This window comes from Triticum aestivum, chromosome 7A, assembly GCF_018294505.1.
Source record: "Triticum aestivum cultivar Chinese Spring chromosome 7A, IWGSC CS RefSeq v2.1, whole genome shotgun sequence".
Classification (NCBI taxonomy): domain Eukaryota; kingdom Viridiplantae; phylum Streptophyta; class Magnoliopsida; order Poales; family Poaceae; genus Triticum; species Triticum aestivum.
This window is the reverse complement of record NC_057812.1, coordinates 237267248-237283362: the sequence shown is the minus strand read 5'-3', so window position 1 is coordinate 237283362 and position 16115 is coordinate 237267248.

Sequence of the window (16115 nt, the reverse complement as noted above, 5' to 3'; positions counted from 1 at the left end):
GCCCTTCGTTTCTCTTTCTCGTGACTAATATTTTAGGAGAATATATAAACATTCACAATGCAGAACAAATATTTTTGGATGCACTATGCAATTAACTTTCATGTATAACATTGTACTATTGTATATGCTTATTTTTTTAGTGATCGATTGCGTGTGTGGTGTGGTGGGCACATCATTTCTAGTTGTGGTGGGTCAACATGAGGACTCATGGGTCGGTTCCATCCTGCGCCACATAGGTTGGACCGAGACGCGTTGTGCGAAGACCCATGTGGAGGACTCGGCATACAACACGAAGCTAGCTACTAGAGTCGCAGAGGACTCTATCCCCACTGGTGATAAGCCGACTATATATGATTTGTAACCCTAGGCCCCCAGTATGGTATAGAAGCTTGGGGGCTAGTTCATCGATAGTATACACACACGCACAATGCCTGGTATTTGTCGGTGTTCTGGGAACGGGGGTCCCCAGACTTGCCTGCCTGTGACCCACGGCATGGCTCTGCAAGCGGGGCCGAATGGCCCATCTTTACCAACAAGCACTCAAGACCCTCGTGAGGGGCCACACCTCGCGAGGCGGACGACACAAGACCTCCTCGGGAGCACCCTCACCAGGTTGGCTCGTGAGGGGCGGAGAGTTCAAGGCAAGTCAAACCTCGCGAGGATCCAATGACGCGAGCCATGACGATCAAGGTCAGGCAGGCGCCAGGTGGGTGTCGGTGTCAAAACCGACGGATCTCGGGTAGGGGGTCCCGAACTGTGCATCTAAGGCTGATGTTAACAGGAGGCGGGGGACACAATGTTTACCCAGGTTCGGGCCATCTCGATGGAGGTAATACCCTACTTCCTACTTGATTGATCTTGATGATATGAGTATTACAAGAGTTGATCTACCACGAGATCGTAGAGGCTAAACCCTAGAAGCTAGCCTATGATTATGATTGTTCTTGTCCTACGGACTAAACGCTCCAGTTTATATAGACATGGAGGGGGCTAGGGTTACACAGAGTCGGTTACAGAGAAGGAGATCTACATATCCGAATCGCCAAGCTTGCCTTCCATGCAAAGGAGAGTCCCGCCCGGACACGTGATGAAGTCTTCAATCTTATATCTTCATAGTCCAATAGTCCGGTTAAAGTATATAGTCCGGCTGTCCGAGGACCCCCTAATCCAAGACTCCCTCAGTAGCCCTTGAACCAGGCTTCAATGATGATGAGTTCGGCGAACAGATTGTCTTCGGCATTACAAGTCGGGTTCCTTCTCCAAATACTCCATATAAGATTTTGAACACAAGGATTGTGTCCATCTCTGCAAGACAAATTCCACATACCACCGTAGAGAGTATATTATTCCACAAATCTAATCTGCTAACCACTTTTCATAACGTGACATCCTATCATGGTCCGATCATTATGAACCGTTTTTCCCTGCCTGCCACTGCACGTGTTGCGAGGCGGTTTTATTGGCACGTCTTGTCGAAGCAAAGATTGTGTTCCCCTTATCACGGGATTCCCATCAATACGGGTATGGGTAACCCAACCGTGCCATCAATCGCGACACTTGGGGAATAAGCGATTTTATGCGGCAAGTGAGGAGGCGCACAGTTTCTACCGCCTTTATAAAGGGACAAGGATTCCTCTTTTTCACCCACGCCTTCTTCTTCCCCTGCCCATCCATTCTCGCGCACTCGAGCTCCAGCACCCAAGTTCTCATCTCCTCCGCAAAGCCATTCCAAACATGTCCGGAGCGGGAGGCAAGTGGATGGTCTCCTCCGTTATGGAGGAGGACATTACGAAGCTCCGGGAAGTCGGATACGTGGCCGCAGACATCGCACACCGGCTCCCAAATGTGGCGCAGATCGTCCCTACCCCAGAACCCCATGAGAGGGTGGTATTCCTTACCCACTTCATCCGTGGACTGGCATTTCCCCTCCACCCATTTGTCCGCGGGCTCATGTTCTACTATGGGCTATACTTCCATGATCTGGCCCGCAATTTCATCCTCAACATCTCGGCGTTTATCGTCATGTGCGAGGCCTTCCTCCGCATCAAGCCCCACTTCGGCCTGTGGCTGAAGACCTTCAACGTGAAACCGAAGGTGGTGGTCGGCCAGCAAGTGGAGTGTGGAGGCGCCATGGTAGGCAAAATGCCCAATGTCACCTGGCTCGAAGGCTCCTATGTGGAGACCGTGAAGGGGTGGCAATCGGGGTGGTTCTACATCATCGAGCCGTGCGACACCAACTGGGTGGTGGCCCCCGAATTTTGATCCGGCATCCCCACGCGGCTCACCTCCTGGAAAGAGAAGGGCCTATCCTGGGGTTCGTCGGTGGAGCTGACCGGACTCCAGAGCTGTGTTAAAAATATGATAAGCAAGAAAATCAAGCTTGTCAACGTGGTCCAAGTCATGCTCTTCCGGCGGATCCTCCCATGTCAAAGATGGGCGTTCAATATGTGGGAGTTCAACCCGGCCAAGCACCAAACGCTGCGAGAGCTTTTCGACACGACGCACAAAGACGTCTGGAAGGTGCTGTTCAAGGCCGCCGAGGTTCCTCCTCCCCTTACCGAGGATCGCGGACTCAGCGCAAAGCACCCTGCCAATCCGGTAAGCTCTTTATATATCACAAGATGTTCCTTTCCCTAGTATAATCGTGTGTGGGATCTGAGCCTCCATGCCATTTTAACAGGACTGGGTAGCGACAGCGGAGCGGATCGATTGTCCAGCCCCACTGCCCGAAGATCCAACAAAGGATCTCTTAACGGAGATGTTGGTTCTAGCGCCTTATGAGGCGCCGGAGAAGAAGGCCAAGAAGAAGGCCGCAGGGACCAGGAAAGGTCTCTACCGCAAGGTTGTATCAGACTCATCGTCCGAAAACACCGAGGCGCACTCCTCCCACGAAAACGAGGAGGCGGAAGAGGAAAGTTCTCCCCCCCAACCGTGGAGGACAAGAAAAGGAAGGCCGCCCCATCTGGGGAGGACGAAGGGTCCAAGAAGGGAAGGACCCTTCTTCTGGACCACTCCTCAACAACCGCTTACAACGACGAGGAGTGGTTGCCCAGGGAAAAGCCCCTGGCGAAGTCGTAAATATCCGGATACTATAATAGTTCTGGTATGTTTTGTTTTATTGCTTCTTATCATGTCAAACATGATCGTGCAGTCCATCCAAAGCCCACATCGACGTATCCTCTTCGGATGGGTCTTTGGGCCTGTCGGCGATGAACAACGATTCACTCTCGACAGCCACCTCCCCCCGGCCCACGGACGACATCGAGGTGTTGTCTCAGAGGGCACTGGACCAGGGGGGATAATTCTGGAGGCGCCCCAAGGTGAGATCCTAGATGCCGGGCGCATGGGGGGTAAGACTCCCATGGGTTCTAATGACGGGGGGCGTAGCAAGCTTGGCCCCCAGCTGGATACTGCGCCGGAACCTCCAGTTCTTCCAAATTCTGTCAAGCGACCCCTCGCTAAGGGGGGCGAGCCGTTTGTGCCGATGGCCTTTGTCCATCCAGAGGCATCGGACAACTTGCTGGAAGCGCTTCGCGGCGCTTCCATTGACGAAGAGCACGGCACCATCATGAGTGCGGTGGCCGAGAAGGTTCGGTCCGCCAAAAGCAGATTGACCGAAGCCTGTGCCAGCTTCCTAACAGGCTTTGAGGTAAGTAATCAAATTACGAGGAAATATCACAGCATAGACAGTAGCCCCTGATGCTCTGTTTGGTGTTCGCAAGGAAAGGCTGAACAGAGGATCAAATAACAATCACAGGAGTCTAATCATAATATGTCTATGTGAATAAGCAGGCTTCGCTGCTGGCCGCTGCCGCTCATACTGCAGAGGTCTCTGGACTGAAGCGGGACCTTGAGCGGTCCGAGGAAGAGCTCAGACTTACCAAGAGGCAGCTCAAAGAGAACAAAGGTAAGTGATACCCCGTCTGTATATTGATAAAGAAAAAAGTGGTCATTAGATCATAGGATCATCATGAATTTTGTTAGGGGCCATGACCGAAGTGGCGGCCCTGAAGAAGGCGTTGTCCGAGGCCGATGACAGAGCAGCCAAGGAGTGCATCGAGCGTGAGAAGCAAGAGGCCCGAGTCGACGAGGTTCATCAAGAGCTCCAGGATTTCGTCAAGAAATACGAGTCCTTGGAGCGTGACTCTAAGACGCAGGGGTCCGATCTTGCGAAGGCCCTCGAGAACGCACAAAATGCCAAGGCCGAAGCCCAAAAGGCCCTCCAGGAGATTCAGGTGGTCAAGAAGATAGCGGCGGGTAAGGCATTCAATATGCAAAGCAAGCATGTGAAGGAGACGTTCCTTTTACTTACCCGAATTCGGAGCTCTCCATGAGCATTCGCAGATCTACCACGCAGCGTATCGGATGCCACGGAGTTCTACTGGGCCGAGGAAGGGAGCTCGACGGAAAAGTTATTCTGGTCCCAATATGCTGGGACCGAACATCTGATGTCCTTGAGCGACCAGCTGAAACAACTGGTCGAGCTTCACAAGGCGGCCGAACTGGCCATGAAGGGTCTCATAGTCCGGATGTGGCCTGGCGAGCCCCTGCCTGACAGCTACTTCGGCCTGGTAAAGCGGCTTGTGAATGCCTGCCCACGGTTTGAAGTCATAAAGCGGTCCGTCTGCATTGAAGGTGCGCGCAGGGCCTTTGCCCATGCAAAAATGCACTGGGCGAAGATGGATGCCGAAAAGCTGGTGAAGGAGGGGCCACCGAAGGGCAAGGAGCATCTCCACCCCGAAAAGTATTATGACAGTGTCCTGAAGGGTGCCCGCCTTGTGACGGAGGAATGTGCTAAGGATGTAATATTTGAATGAATGTACTCATGTGATCCTGTAATATGAAAACGAGTTCATGTGCGCTATATAACGCTTGTCGATTTAAAATATTACCTTCAGCGCGGCTGTTTATAAATTCTGAGAGTTGGTCAGTGGTCGGCTTCTGCCCCCATGTAACTAGTACTGAGGTGTTCGGGATAAATCTTAAACACTCTTTATCCAAAAAATTGGTCCTTTAAGGAGGTGTTTAGCGCAGCGAATAAGGCAATCGGACTATATAGCTTTATCACTCTCACTTAGCCATAGAACTCTACCATTTTAAATTTTGGCGAAGCCCCTAGTATTCGGAAGGCCGAACTTGGGCGCTATATACGCCTAAATCGGACAAGGCCAATTCCTCGCCCGAAGCGGAAAAAATCTTTAAGGATTTGAGACCTCTCGAACAGCGACCAGCTCTCGCCGCATCATGACAGTCAGTTTTCGGCTTTCTCTACTAAGGTGCTCATCCAGAAGAACCGGGATACAATCGCAGTAGTTCTCCCAGTGCTACCTTAGCCGATATGGCGGAACGCAAGGTACCAAAACATGGGAGCCGGGCAAACCCAACTATTGACCCAAGACATTATTCGGAGCTGATGCATATAATGCTATAAGTTCGGGGTGCCGCACTATCGAAAGTGTTCGGACTTTTCTTGCCGTGTTATGGGGTACACTGAAGCTCCTGGCGCACTGGACGTACCAGAATGTATGGGTGCAATTTGCCGTCAATAAGCAGACAGGGAAAAAAGATGAAGAAATGCAATAATAAGCTAATGTTGTACATTGTTATTTAAATGATACATCAAAGCGTATGTATACAAGTAGTGCAATAAGCAAAAATAGGACTATATTTGACATGTCCTATCCAAGGGCAAGTTGTGTGTGGGTATGTAAAACAGGTATAGCGATCGTTATCAGAGACCACCTGGGGATTCCCTTGTACGTCAAAGCTTCTTGCTTCCTTGGTGTTTCCTCCCCGTGATGGGTCCGATAATCAGGCTATCGGAGAGGGCCTTCAGAGAATAGGGTCTTGAAAGGAAGAAAATGGTAAAGATATACGGGTCCTGAGGCGGTTGAGCCGCATTGTGGGTCGTGCCATAGTCGTGCCTCCGCCTATGCCCATGGCATTTTGAGTGCGTAATTATGTACGCGCGGTGCAAATTTCGCCGCTTGACTGGGACTAGGACGGAGGCCGAATTGCTAGGCGAGCTCTGAACGTGTCGGGCGATCCTGTTGCAGGGTACTCCGGACTCGCTTGAAGGTGTCCGGGGGCTTTATCGCCGAATTGGCTGTTTCCCTCACAAGGATGCTTTGTACTTCTGCTGCGAGGGCCGCAGTGTGCTCCTCTGTACGGAGCGAGCGTTCTGTGTTTCCATTAACTATTATAACCCCGTGAGGTCCTGGCATTTTGAGCTTGATGTATGCATAATGCGGTACCACATTGATACTGGCGAATGCGGTTCATCCGAGCAGTGCGTGATAGCCACTGCGGAAGCGGACAATGTCGAAGATCAATTCCTCGCTTCGGAAGTTGTCCGGAGATCTGAAGACCACTTCCAGTGTGATTGAGCCCGTGCAACAGGCCTCTACACCTGGTATGACACCTTTAGGTGGTTTTTGTGGGTTTGATCCTCGAGGGGTCGATACCCATTTTGCGCACTGTATCCTGATAGAGCAGGTTTAGGCTACTGCCACCGTCCATAAGGACTCGAGTGAGGTGAAATCCGTCAATGATGGGGTCAAGGACCAATGCGGCAGAACCGCCATGACGGATACTGGTAGGGTGGTCCCTGCGATCGAAAGTGATCGAACAAGAAGACCATGGGTTGAACTTTGGGGTGACTGGCTCCATCGCATAGACGTCCCTTAGTGCATGCTTCCGTTCCTGCTTGGGAATATGGGTTGTGTATATCATGTTCACCGTTTTCACTTGGGGAGGAAATTTCTTCTGTCCTCCTGTGTTCGGCGGCCAGGGCTCCTCCTCCTCGTCGCTATGCAGCCCCTTTTCCTTGTTTTCGGCATTCAACTTGCCGGCCTTTTTGAACACCCAACATTCTCTGTTGGTGTGGTTGGATGGTTTATCGGGGGTGCCGTGAATTTGACACGAGCGGTCGAGTATGCGGTCCAAACTGGACGGGCCCGGATTGCTTCTTTTGAACGGCTTTTTCCGCTGATCAGATTTAGAGCCACTGAATCCGGTATTGACTGTCGTGTCTTCGGCGTTGTCGCCATTGTTGCCTTTGGCATCTGAATTGCCAGGATTCCTTGATGTGTTGTTGTTGTGAGCCAGCCAGCTGTCCTCGCCCACACAAAAGCGGGTCATGAGTGTCGTGAGGGCTGCCATGGACTTCGGCTTCTCTTGGCTGAGGTGTCGGGCAAGCCACTTGTCAGGATGTTATGCTTAAATGCCGCTAAGGCCTCGGCATCCGGACAGTCGACAATTTGATTCTTTTTAGTTAGGAACTGAGTCCAGAATTTCCTGGCTGACTCCCCAGGCTATTGGATTATGTGACTCAAGTCATCAGCATCCGGTGGTCGCACATAAGTGCCCTGGAAGTTGTCAAGGAATGCGTCTTCCGAGTTCTCCCAACTGCCAATGGAGTTTGCCGACAGGCTATTCAGCCAATGCCGAGCCAACCCTTTGAGTTTTAGTGGGAGGTACTTGATGGCTTGTAGATCGTCACTGCGGGCCATGTGGATGTGGAGGAGGAAATATTCAATCCATACCATGGGGTCTATTGTACCATCATATGATTCAATGTTCACGGGTTTAAACCCTTCTGGGAATTCGTAATCCATTACTTCATCGGTGAAGCATAGGGGGTGTGCGGCACCTCTGTGTCGGGCTATATCACGACGTAGTTCATATGAGTCTTGTCTGCTGTATTCGGCTCGGCCGGATTTGCTTTTAGTATATCCGGCGTGACGGTCATCGTCACGCGTTGGGGCGTGCCCCCGTGATCCGTAGATCGATCTTGTATGTCCTGCTTTGTTTTCCAATACGTCTCGCAGGTCCTGCGTGTAGCCCCGGGCCTTGGTGTTTTTGTTTGACTGGCGACGGGGTGCGGGCTGGACTTTGGGCTGATATGCTGTTTTGTCTCGGCCATGAGGTGGTCGGTCAACCGCATGATATGCTGGTAGTGTAGGCTTTAATGCTTCCTCATCGAGTTGGGGTAGCCACCTGCGCTTTGGGTTAATTTTGGTTGGGCGCTCGAGTTCGTATTCCTCGGCTTCCAGGACCTCGGTCCATCTATCCACTAGCAGATCTTGATCAGCTTGAAGCTGCTGCTGCTTTTTCTTCAGGTTTTTTGTTGTGGTTATAAGCCGGCGCTTGAAGCGCTCCTGCTCGACGGGATCCTCAGGCATGATGAATTCTTCGTCACCGAGGCTCACCTCGTCTTCAGAGAGGGGCATGTAATTGTCATCCTCTGATTCTCCATCTGTCGCCTGTTCCTTAGGGCTAGCTTGCCCATCCTCCCGCTCGAAGCCTGGATGGAGGGGATTGTCTTCGTTTTCAACACTATCCGCAGCATTATTGTCTCTTGTGCCGGTATCGCTGCTTTTGCTATGGCGGGGCTTAGAGCGGCGCTGATGACGCCAGTGCTTAGATTTCTTCTCGAGGGGATTATCCTCCATTGCCTTATTGCCATCGCTTTCTTTGGGGGTGTCCACCATATATATATATATATATATATATATATATATATATATATATATATATCATATGATGAGGTGGCTGTCCAGCGCCCTGTGGGTGGTGGTTCCAGTTCTTTTCCTGCATCGTCGTCCATACCGTCGATGTCTTTGGAGCCGAAAGCAAGCATGTCGGTTAAGTCGTCGACATTGGCTATTAAGTTGGTGGTGGGTGGGGAACAAATTTCGTCGTCCGCTTCCCACTCAAGCTAGACATAGTTCGGCCAAGGGTCTCTTGACAAGGAGAGAGACCTCAATGAATTTAGCACGTAGCCCAAGGGCGAGTGCTGAAAGATATCCGCGGAGGTAAACTCCATGATCGGTGACCAATCAGATTCGATAGGCACGGATGCAAGCGGTTCGGAGCCTGTGGCCGGGGACGAATCCAAGGGTCCGATGACACATGTCTCATAGGAGGTGAAGTCAGTATTCGGCTCTATCGTTGCTGAGTGTGCAGCCTCCGTGGCGGGGTCCATCCACCCGTCCTCAGATGGCACGATCTGCTCCGGATTGAGGGCTGGAGTAGCCGCAGGTGTGATCTCCCGAACACCGTCGACAGCAGGGCTAAGTCATGCTCGTCGTGACTGTGCGGCGCACCTGACATGGGCTCGAATCCGTCGAAGATCAAGTCTCCATGGATGTCGGCAGTATATTTCAAGCTTCCCAACCTGACCTGATGGTCAGGGGCGTAGCTCTTGATCTGCTCCAAATGGCCAAGCGAGTTGGCCCGTAGTACGAAGCCGCCAAATACGAAGATCTCTCCGGGGAGGAAAACCTCACCCTGGATCGCGTTGTTGCCGATGATCGAAGGATCCATCAAGCCTTTATCGTGACGGCACAGTGGAACTCTCAATGAAAGCACCAATGTCGGTGTCAAAACCAATGGATCTCGGATAGGGGGTCCCGAACTATGCATCTAAGGCTGATGGTAACAGGAGGCGGGGGACACAATGTTTACCCAGGTTCAGGCCCTCTCGATGGAGGTAATACCCTACTTCCTACTTGATTGATCTTGATGATATGAGTATTACAAGAGTTGATCTACCACGAGATCGTAAAGGCTAAACCCTAGAAGCTAGCCTATGATTATGATTGTTGTTGTCCTACGGACTAAACCCTCTAGTTTATATAGACATCGGAGGGGGCTAGGGTTACACAGAGTCGGATACAGAGAAGGAGATCTACATATCCGAGTCGCCAAGCTTGCCTTCCATGCAAAGGAGAGTCCCACCCGGACACGTGACGAAGTCTTCAATCTTGTATCTTCATAGTCCAACAGTCCAGCCAAAGTATATAGTCCGGCTGTCCGAGGACCCCCTAATCCAGGACTCCCTTAGCGGGCGCCAGCGCGCACAGTGTCCTTGTTTCCTCTTTGGTGCTAAGGAAGCAAGCGCAGGCGCGGAGTACCGAGGCGTCAAGCAAAGGTTTCCATATCAGTGCAATGAGACCAAGACCAGCAAGAAGGCAAGACAGAGGTCACCGTGGAGCCCAAGGCGGCGTCACCGTGAGAGCCTTTTGCAGGCGAAGACTGCTTTTGTCAGGATAAGTTGTACTAGTTGTCCCCTTTCAAATTGGCCATTGTTGGCTCCCTTCCCGCTCAATATTTGGGGAGAGGACCACGACCTCTATAAATAGGATTAGCCACCACAGTAGGAGGGGCCTCAACTCATTCAGTTCATCCTCACACCCACCAAGCACAAGAACACCTCGCCTCAGGAGGCTGTTCTTCCCCTTGTATTGTTCATCCTTAGCCCAAGAGGCAATCCACCACACCATACTAGAGTAGGGTATTACACCACAACGGTGGCCCGAACCAGTATAAATCTTGTGTCCTTTGTGTTGCGAGTTCGTCGAGTTTGCCCTTGAGATCTTAGCGAAGTTAGGATGTGGACCGGTAGGGGGGAGATCTTCGTGCGCACCCCAGTGTTCGAACCTTGAGGGTTTTGCCAGAACCCGAGATCCGACATTTGGCGCGCCAGGTAGGCATGCGCCGGAGCCTCTCTCCTGTCAGTCGATTCACCGACGCTCCGCGGTTCCGATGTCCGGTGACTCAAGGACCAACGCCGACCGCTGGGCAGCCTGGCAAGCCCGGGCGGCGCCGCCTGCCCAGGAAGACCTCAACCCCGCGCTCCAAGCGGCACGAGCACTACCTGACGCTACGGGGCGCGGGTGATGTGGCTAGGCGCCGTCCACCCTCACCCCACGATCGGCGCGAGCTGCTGCAAGGGCCGCAAGCCACGTCGCAGCAACGGCGCAGCACACCCGGAGGGACCAGGCAAACATGCGGGATGCCCTCACGGTGGCACGGGAGTTGCTGCGGTGCCAGCTGATGGAGAGCGGCCGGGATGCACTGCTGGAACGCGTTGCCGAGCTCCTCGACGCAGCGGCCACGGGAGCACCGCCCTTCTGCTACCAGCTCACGCCCCAGGCAGCGGTTGGATCCCACGGCGGGCCTCGCCGCGCCTGCGTGCCCCCGAGTGCGCCCGGGGGACTCATCGACACCAGCATGATCCACAACGGACGGCGCCCCATCGCACCCGCACCACCCTAGATGGGTGCGGGCACGAGCGTCGCCACACACGGCCCCAATGGGGCGCTGCCCCACCATCCTCAGGACAGCGTCATGGGCCGGGCGATATGGAGCATGGGGCACTTCGGCGAGGTCTTCGGGGCTAGGGCCTCAGAGGCCTACGTGCCCCGCATGATGAACTAGGAGTACACGCCGGAAGATGACCCCGGATCGTTCGTCGAGCCAGGCTAGGAAGAGGAGGCGCTAGGAGCCGAGGCCTTCCAGGAGCCGCCCGAGAGCCCCACCAACCACGCCGTTGACAACAGCTACAGGGTACCACTAATCTCCCAGGGGCAGGCTTGCGCTAACCATGAATCACAAGTGAGCCAGGTCACAGCGCCAGGCGATGGTTCCGGCGTGGCGGTATCCATCTCACCGGGGGCTGCGTGGGAGGGGCCAGGAGCAAGGCCCCTCCCCGCGTCGCACGGAGCAAGGCATCGCCTGGAGGTAGGCCCTGTGCCGGGGAGGCGCCGGCGAGCCTTCCCCCGGCAGAGGACCCGTGGTCACCGAGGGTGCCGCTGGCGTCCCCTCTGCCCTCGTTGGTGCCTATCGGCGTTCTAGGAACGGAGGTCCCCAGACTTTCCTGCCTGCGGCCCATGGTGTGGCTGGGCTGGCAGGTTCGTACGGCCCATCATTCATCGACAAGACATTCAAGAGCCTCGCGAGGGGCCAAGCCTCGTGGGGCGGACTATGCAAGACACCCTCAAGAGCGGCCTCGCCAGGAAGGCTCATGAGGGGCGGAGATATCAAGGCAAGGCGAACCTCGCGAGGTCCTCGTGATGTGAGCCATGACGATCGAGGCCAGGCGGGCGCCAGCGTGCGCAGCGTCCTTGTTTCCTCTTTAGTGCTAAGGGGGCAAGCGCAGGCGCAGATTACTGAGGCATCAGGCAAAGGTTTCCATATCGGTGCAACAAGACCAAGACCAGAAGTACGGCAACGCGGAGGTCACCATGGAGCCCAAGACGACGTCATTCACAAGAGCCTTTTGCAGGCGAAGACCACCTTTTGTCAGGATAGCCTGTACTAGCTATCCCCTTTCGAATTGGCCGTTGTTGGCTCCCTTCCCGCTCAATATTTGGGGAGAGGACCAGGGCCTATATAAGTAGGACTAGCCACCTCAGTGAGGAGAGAGAAGAAGGAGGAGGACAAAAAAGACAAGAAGACGAAGAGAGAGATCATCTCACCCACACAAGCACACCAAGCACAAGAACACTTCCACCTCAGGAGGTTGTTCTTCCCCTTGTACTGTTCATCCTCAGCCCAAGAGGCAATCCACCACCACCACACTGGAGTAGGGTAGTACACCACAACGGTGGCCCGAACCAGTATAAATCTTGTGTCTTCCTGTGTTGCGAGTTCGTCGTGTTCTTCTACGAGATCTTAGAGAGCTACGGTGTGGATCGATAGGGAGAAAGCCTTCACGCGCACCCTAGTGTTCGAACCTTAAGGGTCTGCCAGAACCCCAGATCCAGCATTTGGCGCGCCAGGTAGGGGTGCACCGAAGCCTCCTCTCGTCGCTCCGTCGCTCCGTCGTCTCCATGCCAGACGCGCGCCGCACTCGTGCTGAGCGTCGGGCTGCCCTCGCTGCCCACGTCGCTCAGACGACTCCCGTCGGCGAGCCACCTCGCCGCTCCCCATCGCCCGCCGCCAACGCCGCCACCGGCCCAGCGGTGAACAAGCAGCAAGCATCCTCGCTGCACCCCTCGGTGCGGCGGGACGGCCGCACCGCCACTCCATCGCTGACCCCGGCCGGTTCTTCTTCCCATGCACATCGCCCTCCCATGGATGCACGGGCCACGCCCCTCATGGCGCACAAGCTCCTGCGCTACCGCCCAATTGACGACCTCTACGAGGACTGGCTCAACCACATCACCGAGCTTGTCTGCGCCGCAGGGGGCTCTCCTGCGCCGTCCCTCTCTCCGCCTCGCCCTCCGCCAGCTACGGGCAATGTAGCTCACGGAGAGCCTCCACCACCTCAGCCCCAGGACGGCGCCCTGGCACCAAGACGCGCGGCTCCGCGACGCGACCCGCTGCGTCCCGCACCCGTGCATGAAGAAAGGAGCTGTCAAGAAGTCCCTCGACCGCAACAAAACGCTCCGCCGCTCCACAGCGCTAGGACCGGCTACCGCGGCAAGTTCGTGCGCCCCCTGTAGCGGCAGGGCCCGAACCCCGTCAAGACCAAGCTCCACCCCAAGGCGGGTCCTAGTGACCACGGCTGGTTACCGCGCCTTCACCCCCGAGCTGCGCAGTGTTGCCTGGTCGGGCAAGTTCAAGCCGGATCTGCCTCCTCGCTATGACGGCACCCCCGATCCCGAGGAGTTCCTGCAGCTCTATGAGCTGAGCATCGAAGCAGCCAACGGCGACGAGAAAATCATGGCGAACTAGTTTCCCATGGCTCTCAAGGAAGGCGCCCGCTCCTAGCTCCTGAACCTGCCGCCGAGCTCTATCTCCTCCTGGGACGAAATGTGTACGCACTTCATCGCCAACTTCCAGGGCACTCGCGACCGCCCCCCGGTTGCGGGCGACCTGCGCCGCACCAAGCAGCAACCAGGAGAGACCATGCAGAAGTACATTCAGCGCTTCAACAGCGCACGGTGCCGGCGTTCTGGGAACTGGGGTCCCCAGACTTGCCTGCCTGCGGCCCGCGGCGTGGCTGAGCCTGCAGGCCGTACGGCCCATCTTCACCAGCAAGGCATCCAAGACCCTCGCGAGGGTCCAAGCCTCGCGAGGCGGACGACGCAAGACCTCCTCGGGAGTAGCCTAGCTAGGCAGGCTCACGAGGAGCAGAGATATCAAGGCGGGGCAAACCTCACGAGACCCTCGTGACGTGAGCCATGACGCACGACACCAGGCGGGCGCCAGGTGGGGCCAGCACGCGCAGCGTCCTTGTTTCCTCTTTGGTGCTAAGGAGGCAAGCATGGGCGAGGAGTACCAAGGCATCAGGAAAAGGTTGCCATATTGGTGCAACGAGACCAAGACCAGGAGAATGGAAAAACAGAGGTCATTGTGGAGCCCAACACAGCGTCACCACCAGAGCCTTTGGCAGGCGAAGACCACTTTTGTCAGGATAGTTTGTACTAGTTGTCCCCCTTCAAATTAGCCCGCCATTGTTGGCTCCCTTCCCGCTCGATATTTGGGAAGAGGACCAGGGCCAGTATAAATAGGACTAGCCACCACCTTAGAGAGGGGGGTGGGAGGATACACAGAGGACAGATCATTCTGACCACCCACACACACACAAGCTCACCGAGCTCAAGAACACCTCAACCTCAGGAGGTTGTTCTTCCCTTGTACTGTTCATCATTAGCCCAAGAGGCAATCCACCACCACCACACTGGAGTATGGTATTACACCACAACGGTGGCCCGAACCAGTATAAATCTTGTCTCTTCTTGTGTTGCGAGTTCGTCGAGTTCATCTGCGAGATCTTAGTGAGCTAGGGCGTAGATTGGTAGGAGGGAAATACTTCACGCGCACCCTAGTGTTCGAAACTTAAGGGTTTGTCGAAGCCCCATATCCGACATTTGGCGCGCCAGGTAGGGGTGCGCCGGAGCTCCTCCTCCACAGGCCTGCTCGTCGACGCTCCTCTGCCACGATGTCCGGCGACTCAAGGACCGGCTCCGACCGCTGGGCAGCCTGGCTAGCCCGGGCTGCGCCGCCTGCCCATGAAGGTCTTGACCCCGCACTCCAGGCGGCACGGGTGCTTCCAAACTCCGCCGGGCGCGGGCAGCACGGCTAGGCATCATCCACCCTCACCCCACAGCAGGTACAGGCCATCGCAAGAGTGGCGAGCCATGCTGCAGCAATGGCACCGTACTCATGACGGGAGCAAGCAAACATGCGGGCAACGCTCACTGTGGCAAGGGAGCTGCTGCAGTGCAGGCTGATGGAAAGCGGTCGGGACACGCTGCTGGAGCGTGTTGCCGAGCTGCTGGATGCAGCGGCGTCAGGAGCACCGCCCTTCTGCTATCAACTTCCTTCCCAGGCCACTGCCGGGCCACGTGGCGAACCTCACCACATCCGCGCGCCATCAACTACACCCGGGGGCTTCATCAACATCAGCACGGCTAGCGGCGTAGGGGGCTCCGACTCCCCCATGCCGCCCACGGTGGGCACGGGCGCAAGTGTCGCCCCCACGGTCCCAGCAGGATGCCATATAGTCATCCCTAGGGCGCCACCATGGTTCGAGCAACATGGAGCGTGGGGCACCACAGCGAGGTGTTCGGGGTGACGGCCCCAGAAGCCTATGTACCCCGCATGATGGACCAAGGGTACGCACTAGAGGACGACCCTGGCTCGTTCATTGGAGAAGATTGGGGAGAGGGGGCGCTAGGAGTCGAGGCCTTCCAAGAACCAACGGAGAACCACAACGATCGCACCGACAACGAGAACTACAGGGTGCCGCTAATCTCTCAAAAGTAGGCTTATGCTAACCATGGGCTGCAGATGAATCAGGTGGCAGCATCGATCGACGACCCTGGTGTGGCGGCACCCGATCCAACAAGGGAGACACGTTGGGGGCCGCCAGGAGGGAGCTAGGAGCAAGGCCCCTCCCCAAGGCACGCAAAACCAGGGGACACCCGGAGGTAGGTCCTCGGCCGGGGTGGCCTCCACAACCCTTCCCCTGGCAGAGGAACCGTTGGCGTCCCCTTTCCCTCTTTTGTGTCATCCTGGTGACCGGTCGGCTCAAAAGAGGTCGAGGGTGGCGCAAGGCGGGGCCCTCGTCTGGCGATATGAAGCAAGGCCGGTACCCGTGAAGAAGGCCCGGTGCCTGTGAAGCTCGCCGCCCGTGACACTCTCACATAATAATGAGTTGGGGTTGTACACGCCCCGGAGTCTCAGGAGTGCCGGCCTCAGGCCCTGGGGCTCCCTCCCATGCCTAGTGGCAGCACTTAGGTCCGCGCTGGTGAGAAGACTTGAAGACCCGAAGACTAGACTAGGTGCCGGACGCGGCCTTTTGCTTTGGATCTCTCTTTTTGTGGCTTTGCTTTCTAGATCTGGACTTAAGTTGAAGATGAATTTTTATCGATGCACGT